Raw genomic sequence first — 8,456 nt, forward strand, 5'->3', positions numbered from 1 at the left:
GATGTGAGGTAAAAGAGGGTAGTTGGGGGAAATTTTATGATTGTAGCTAGTAAAAGGCATGTAGAAAGGGTAGAACCTTGTAGGACTTCTGGAAATCAGAAGTGGAATGGGACTAAGCCTAGTTTAATTGAAATTGCAGTGGTAAGTAGAGTACATGCTATGGGGTGAGTTAGTTGGGTGATATCTCATTGGCCTGAGAATCATGCGTTAGTTATGCTGGAGAATAGAAGGAGTGTTGATGCAGTTGCTTGAACTAAGAAGTATTTAGTGGAAGCTTCAATAGCTCGCGGATGGTGACTTTTTGAGATCAGGGGTAAAATTGCCAATGTGTTGATTTCTAAGCCAGCTCATGCTATTACTCAGTGGTTACTTGAGATTGTGATAGAGGTTCCTAAGAGTAAACTAATTGTGGAGACAAATTTAGCCTGGGGGTTCATTAGTAGGGGATGGAGTTGAACCGTCATTTTCGGGGTATGGGCCCGATAGCTTAAATTAGCTGACCTTACTAGAAAATAATATAGGGGAAGTATGAAGGATTTTGATTCCTTTTGTGTAGGTTCAACTCCTACTTTTCTAAGTCTATGATACAGGAAATGAGAGGGCTAGTATACCTCTATGTTCACTTTATCATAGTGATCCTTTGAGTTCAGGCACATTTCCTTGGTTGTCTTAGGTAGGGGGGTAGGCCTGCATAGGAAATAGGAAGGCTAGTGTGTCATAGGCATAGGGCTAGTGTTAGAGGTAGAAAATTTTTTCAAAGCAGGTGCATTAGCTGGTCATAACGAAATCGAGGGTAGGATGCACGAATTCATAGGAAACCTGCGGAAAGGAGGAGGGTTTTTTGTGGCAAAGGTTAAGGGGGTGAGTTCTTGGGGGAGGTTAAGTGAACTAGGGTTTAAGAATAGAATAGTTGTGAGTGTGTTTATTAGCATGATGTTAGCATATTCAGCTAAGAAAAATAGGGCAAATGGACCTGCAGCATATTCTACGTTAAATCCTGAAACTAACTCAGATTCTCCCTCTGTTAGATCAAATGGAGCACGGTTTGTTTCAGCGAGTGTGGAGATGTATCATATTATTGTAAGGGGTCAGGAGGAGAAAATAAGATAGAGGGGTTCTTGGGTTGTAGCAAGAGTACTAAGAGTGTAGTTACCACTTAAGATAATTACGGACATAAGAATAATAGCTAGGGTAACTTCATAGGAAATGGTTTGTGCAACTGCTCGTAAGGCACCAATTAGAGCGTATTTTGAATTCGAGGCTCATCCTGATCATAAGATAGAATAGACTGCTAGGCTGGACAAAGCTAATAGGAAAAGCATACTAAGGTTTAGGTCAGTTAGGGGGTGGGGAAGTGGAAGTGGGGTTCAGATTGTGATTGCCAAGAGGAGGGCTAGAATAGGAGTAGTTATAAATAGGTAATGGGATGAGGTAGAGGGACGGATAGGCTCTTTGATAAATAATTTTACACCATCTGCCAAGGGTTGTAGGAGACCAAATGGTCCCACAATGTTAGGACCTTTGCGGGCTTGTATGTAACTTAAGACTTTACGTTCGACAAGGGTAAGAAATGCTACGGCAATGAGGATAGATAGGGCATAGGATAGTGATATGATGAGGTGGGTTAGAGCGGGGTGAGTAATCATGTATATGAGAATGAAGCTAGGGAGAGGATTTGAACCTCTGGATAAAGGGCTTAAGCCTTCTGCATTTACCAAGCTCTGCCACGCTAGCGATCCTTTTCTAGGAAGATGGGATATAGGGGAGCTCTTGATAATTTAGTTGAGTTCATTATTGGGAGCGAAGGCGTGCTTGTGGTAGGGGCCTTACTTCTTCGGTCCTTTCGTACTGGAAGGAGTTATATCATAGATAGAAACCGACCTGGATTACTCCGGTCTGAACTCAGATCACGTAGGACTGTTAATCGTTGAACAAACGAACCCTTGGTAGCGGCTGCACCACCAGGAGGTCCTGATCCAACATCGAGGTCGTAAACCTCCTTGTCGATGGGGGCTCTTGAAGGAGATTGCGCTGTTATCCCTGGGGTAGCTAGGTTCATTAATCAATTATATTGGGTCTGGTTACTATTAGTAGGTTGATAGGTTGCTCTTAGTCAAGATGAGTGATCTAGTTTTTGGAGGTTAGGCTTATCTCCAAGGTCGCCCCAACCAAAAAATGCGAACCAGTTATATCCCAGGGGAGTATATCTTGTAGAGGGAGGTTGTTTATGGGAGTGGTTGCGGATTTTAAAGTTCCACAGGGTCTTCTTGTCTTATGAGGTTATTCCTACTTTTGCACAGGGAGATCAATTTCACTGATTATCTGTAGGAGACAGTTAAGACCTCGTTAAGCCATTCATACAGGTCCCGATTTATGGGACAATTGATTGCGCTACCTTTGCACGGTTAGGATACTGCAGTCGTTAAACATATTGTCACTGGGCAGGCTTCACCTTCAATACTTGGCTTGCTGAAGGCTATGTTTTTGGTAAACAGTCGGGCCTTGAATTTGCCTAGTTCCTTTTACAGATTTTAATCGCTCTTTAGGAGGCGCTCCATGGGTGGGTTAACAAAGTTTATAATACTTAATCTTGTTAGTGTTAGAGGGTATTTTAAGATTTGTTAATAATGTTGTAATGTAAACTTGCGCCGCAGAGGGGGAAATCCCATAGTTACTTATTTTAGCATTAATCCTCTTATTTAATATAAGTTGGCCTACTAAGGGAGAGGGAGTCATAAAAATTTTTAATTTTTTAGATAAGGAGCTTTGACGCACTCTTTAATGGTGGCTGCTTGAAGGCCCACAGGCAGGGATGAGATTTGGTTTATCCGCTTGAAGAGAGTGTATTCTTTTTTAAAGGAGCTGTACCTCCTTTAAATTACCCTTAATTCCCTATCCTTAGGGGCTAGGTTAAGTCCATGGGGGTGAGTTAAGAGAGAACTTAGATTCATTTCGTAGGCAACCAGCTATCACCCAGCTCGGTAGGCTTTTCACCTCTACTAACAAGTCATCCCACTCTTTTGCAACAGAGATGGGTTAGCTCAGTAAATAGCTGCTTGTAAGTAGCTCGCTTAGGTTTCGGGGCGGCAAACTTAAATTAGCGTTTTGCTCGGGTAGTTCTTGCTAAATCATGATGCAAAAGGTACAAGGGTTGATCTTTGCTATTTAGTGCTTGGTTTTTCATTATTATTTCATTTTTCCCTTACGGTACGTTATCTCTATTGCGTCTTGAGTGTGCCTTTCTATCACCTATACTAAGCTAGGCAAGGAAATGTTTTAATTTAATGAGTGAAGGTAGTTTAGTTGAATATGTTGAGGGGTGGTAGAGCTAGAGTTAGGCTTCAAGATGATCTAGTATGAGGTAGATATCTTTCAGGTGTAAGCTGAATGCTTTTATTATAGCTACATCTTGGTAGACTAAGTACACCTTCCGGTACACTTACCTTGTTACGATTTACCTCATCTTTAGTCTAGGGACTTATTAAGTATGAAATTGATTATGACTTGTGAGGAGGGTGACGGGCGGTATGTACGTGCTTCAGAGCCAACTTAAAGGAGGCATCATTATCCCACGAATGGGTTTGTTTTTGCTTGAGGCAGGGTTAATCCAAACCTTTTTCCCTAACATACCCCTCATGTGAATTACTGGGACCTTGTCTCCATCCACGGTGTGAAGGGACTCTGATTGGGCAGGGTCAGCTTGCTTGATGGCGCCTCTGCTGTTGACTAACCATGTAGCCTTTGCTAGATGCTGATCCCAGTGCTTGCATGTCCCTCCACCCAATGCCTTCAGGGTAGTATTCAACAGTCCATTATGCTGTTCAACTTTTCCCGCAGCTGCTGCATGGTATGGGATGTGGTACACCCACTAGATGCCATGCTCCTTCGCCCAGGTGATAACTAAACTGTTCTTGAAATGAGTCCCATTATCTGACTCGATGCGCTCTGGGGTGCCAAGCAGGACTTGCTTTTCGAGGTCTAGGATGGTATTTCGGGCAGTGGCATGGGGCACCAGATGCGTCTCCAGCCATCCAGTGGTGGCTTCCACCATGGTGAGCACATAGCGCTTACCTTGGCGAGTCTCTGGCAGTGTGATGTAATCAACCTGCCAGGCCTCCCCATATCTATACTTTCTCCAACGTCCACCATACCATAGGGGCTTCAGTCTCTTAACCTGTTTAATAGCAGCGCAGGTCTCAGAGTCATGGATAATCTGGGAAATAATGTCCTTGGTTAAGTCCACCCCTCGGTCTCGTGCCCATCTATGGGTGGCGTCTCTGCCCTGATGGTTTGAGGCATCATGGGCCCATCGTGCTAGGAACAACTCTCCTTTGTGCTGCCAGTCCAGATCCACCTGTGCCACCTTGACTTGTGCAACTCGGTCGACCTGCTCGTTGTTGCGATGCTCCTCATTGGCTTGGCCTTTGTGCACATGGGCGTCTACGTGGCGGACTCTCACAATCAACTTCTCTGTCCGGGTAGCAATGTCTCACCACAGATCAGCGGCCCAGATGGGTTTCCCCCTGCGTTTCCAATTGTCCTTCTTCCATCTGTCCAACCATCCCCACAGAGCACTGACCACCATCCACGAGTCAGTGTAGATGTAAAGCTTTGGCCACTTCTCTTGTTCAGCAATGTCCAATGCCAACTGGGCAGCTTTGAGCTCTGCGAATTGGCTCGATTCACCTTCCCCTTCAGTAGCTTCTGCAACCTGTTGGGTGGGGCTCCATACAGCTGCTTTCCATTTACGTTTCATTCCTACAGTGCAACAGGAACTGTCAGTGAAGAGGGCATAGCGTGTTTCTTCTTCTGGTAGTTTATCCTATTCTGGGGCTTCCTCAGCCCATACCACCTGCTCTTCTTCTTCTTCATCTGCTAGACCAAAACTCACCTTCCGGCCAGTTTGTGATGACTTCTAGGATTCCAGGGCGATTCAGATTTCCAATACGGGCGTGCTGCGTGAGCAGAGGGATCCACTTACTCGGTGTAGCATCAGTGGCATGATGCGTAGAGGATGCCTTTCCCTTGAACATCCAGCTCAGCACCGGTAATCAAGGTGCCAGGAGGAGCTGTTCTTCTGTGCCAGTCACCTCTGAGGCAGCTTGTACTCCTTCATAAGCTGCTAGGATCTCCTTCTCTGTTGGCGTGTAGCTGGCTTCAGATCCTCTGTAGCTTCGGCTCCAGAACCCAAGTGGGCGACCTCGGGACTCGCCAGGCACCTTTTGCCAGAGGCTCCAGGAGACACCTTTATTCCCAGCTGCAGAATAGAGTACATTTTTCACATCTGTTCCTGTCCTGACTGGCCCAAGGGCTACAGCGTTTGCAATCTCTTGTTTAATCTGTTCAAATGCTTGCTGCTGTTCAGGTCCCCACTGGAAATCATTCTTCTTGCGGGTTACCAGATAGAGGGGACTTACGATTTGACCGTACTCCAGGATATGCATCCTCCAGAAACCTATGGCACCCAGGAAAGCTTGCGATTCCTTCTTGCTGGTCGGTGGGACCATTGCTGTGATCTTATCGATGACTTTTGTCGGGATCTGACGATGCCCATCTTGCCACTTCACCCCCAGGAACTGGATCTCTCGGGCAGGTCCCTTGACCTTACTCTTTTTTATGGCGAACCCAGCTCCCAGGAGGATCTGGATGATTTTCTTTCCTTTCTCAGAAACTTCCTCTGTTGTGTCCCCCCATACGATAATGTCCTCAATGTACTGCAGGTGTTCTGGAGCCTCACCCTTCTCTAGTGTAGCCTGGATCAGTCCGTGGCAGATGGTGGGACTGTGTTTCCACCCCTGGGGCAGTTGGTTCAAAGTGTACTGCATGCCCCTCCAGGTGAAAGCTAACTGTGGTCTACACTCTGCTGCTAAGGGAATGGAGAAGAATGCGTTCGCGATGTCAGTAGTGGCGTACCGCCTGTCTTGGACTCCAGTTCATACTGGAGCTCCAACATGTCTGGAACAGCAGCACTCAGCGGTGGGGTGGCTTCATTCAGGCCACGATAGTCCACAGTCAGTCTCCATTCTCCGTTAGACTTACGCATGGGCCAGGTGGGACTGTTGAAGGGTGAATGGGTCTTGCTGATCACCCCTTGGCTCTCCAGCTCACGGATCATCTTATGGATGGGAATCACAGAGTCTCGGTTTGTCCGGTACTGCCGGCGATGCACTATTGTGGTGGCGATTGGCACTTGCCGTTCCTCAACCTTCAGCAACCCCACGGTAGAAGGGCTCTCCAAAAGACCAGGTAACGAGTTCAGCTGTTTAGTCACTTCTATCTCCACAGCAGCTATTCCAAAAGCCCATCTATGTCCCTTGGGGTCCCTGAAGTACCCGTTCTTGAGATAGTCAGTGCCCAGGATACATGTGGCATTTGGACCAGTCATAATGGGGTGTTTCTGCCAGTCTTTCCCGGTCAAGCTCACCTCAGCTTCCACCATGGTCAACTCTTGAGACCCTCCAGTCACCCCAGAAATGGAAATAATCTCTGGTCCCACATGTCCTGAGGGCATTAACATACACTGAGCGCCAGTATCAACCAAAGCCTGGTATTTTTGTGGGTCTGACGTGCCAGGTCATCTGATCCACACAGTCCAATAGACACGGTTGTCCCGTGCCTCTACCTGGCTAGAGGCAGGACCCCTCTAACATTCGTCTTCATCCTGCCAATCACCGTTTTCCTCTTGTGAATACCGACGGGAGGTACCTTCTAGCGGGTCAGATCCCTGTCCACAGGATACTGGTATGGCACTCACTTTCACAGACTTCCCTTTTTCTTTCTCTCTCAGCTCTTGTACTCGGGCTGCTAGGGTATGGGTAGGTTTCCTGTCCCACCGTCTCATGTCTTCTCCATGGTCAGCTAGGAAGTATCACAACTCAGTTCGTGAGGTCTGTCCACTCTCTCTAGCTGGGGGGCTTCTGGTTCTCACTGGGGCCATATGGAAATTGTTTCCCTCAATCTTCTCTTTCAACCTTGTAGTAAATTCCTTGAGCTCATTAATCATTGTCTCTACAGTGGAGATGCGGGCCTGTAGTGGTCCTTCGATCATACTGTCGTACAATCGAAGTTTATTTATTATAGACATCACTGGCTCCCGCTTCTCCCCAGCCTGCAATGATGTCAGGTAACCTTTATGTGTGGACTGCCCCATACGTGTGAAGCTCCACCACATCTGTGGTGTACACTTAACATTGTCAGGATCGTTGACGGGTTGCCCATCCCCTCCAAACAATACTTCCAGCAGTGCCATTTCCCTCAGATGTAGGATTCCTTCTTCTATGGTCTTCCAGCCTGTGGTATAATGATCTGCCTGCAAGGAATCTCTGTAGATGAACCTCTCCCTCACACCATCCAAAAGCCGTGCCCAGAGAGACAGGGACTTCGATTCCCTCACAAACACCTCCTCAATACCCACATCCTGGGCAATAGACCTCAAGAACCTCGCTTCACCGCCATCAAGGTTTATGGCATCACCTGTAGAGTCCCAAATTCGGATCATCCAGGCCAGAATGGGCTCATTCGGACGACGAGCAATGTCTGTCCGTAAGCTCCGGAGGTTGTTATACGATAAAGACTCAGTGATGATTTCTGGCTCTGGAGCAACCGCCTGTGAGGGTCCTGTCTCCCCATCATTGTCAGCCGGGTGAACTGATTTGGTTTTATATTTCTTCTTTTGGATAGGGGCAACCTCCATTGGCTTGGTCTGCCCCTTTGATTTGGCCTTATCCTGAGTCACCTTGGTAATTAGGCATTTTGTTTTCATCTTTTCCTTTTCCCTGGAAGGGTGGCACCATACCGAGCAACTTTCGGTAGGCAATGGCCAAAGCCCCACATGCAGCTGCCAGCTGCCTCTCCATGCATCCATCATAACCTCTCTGCCTCACGGCTTTCATTATTTTTGTAGGGTTCAAGAGTTGTTCAAGGGTGAGCTTCCATGTTGTGGGAGCTGAGTAACTTTCTAAGAATTTACCCATATCCTCCCATAATCCATGCCACTCGAGGTTTTCTATCCCTGGGGCAGGCTCCTGGATGCCTTCTCGGTAATTCTTGACCTTGGCTTCGTATATTAGGTATTATATGGCACAAACTAGGATAGAAAGCCCAACAAGTAAAACGTCTCTGACATCTAAAGAGGATTTAAACTTCCCAGAGGCTACTGTATTGTATCCAAAGGGAAACTGAATAAAGGGTTGGGCAAATACATTCCCCTGTGTTTCTCCATAGGAATGGGTGCTATTATCCTTAAAACCCCAGAGGAAACAGCTCAGGCTAGAACAGTAGTGCATCCTTGAGGACATATTCGGGATGAAAATCACGGGTGCTGAGTTTGCCGTATCATAAACCCAATGCATAAACTCAAAGGTACTTATCGCAATGAGAGTACTAGTATCTGAACTGAAACACATTGAGAGGTGGGACAGATATCTTGGCATGGTTATATGCCAGAGGAAAGCAAC

At 46.7% G+C, this 8,456-nt stretch overlaps 1 long non-coding RNA gene across 1 annotated transcript in view; it reads right to left on the reverse strand.

Moving 5' to 3' along the window:
- Window positions 1–665: 665 nt before the first annotated feature.
- The window catches only part of LOC113960799, a 21,248-nt gene continuing 13,457 nt past the window's right edge, over window positions 666–8,456 (reverse strand). Inside the window, exon 2 of the long non-coding RNA XR_003532104.1 lies at window positions 666–3,249. This is a non-coding gene — a long non-coding RNA (uncharacterized LOC113960799). The remainder of the gene's footprint in view (window positions 3,250–8,456) is intronic.

Source organism: Neopelma chrysocephalum, unplaced genomic scaffold (genome assembly GCF_003984885.1).
Source record: "Neopelma chrysocephalum unplaced genomic scaffold, ASM398488v2 Primary Assembly neopelma1_96905, whole genome shotgun sequence".
Classification (NCBI taxonomy): Eukaryota; Metazoa; Chordata; class Aves; order Passeriformes; family Pipridae; genus Neopelma; species Neopelma chrysocephalum.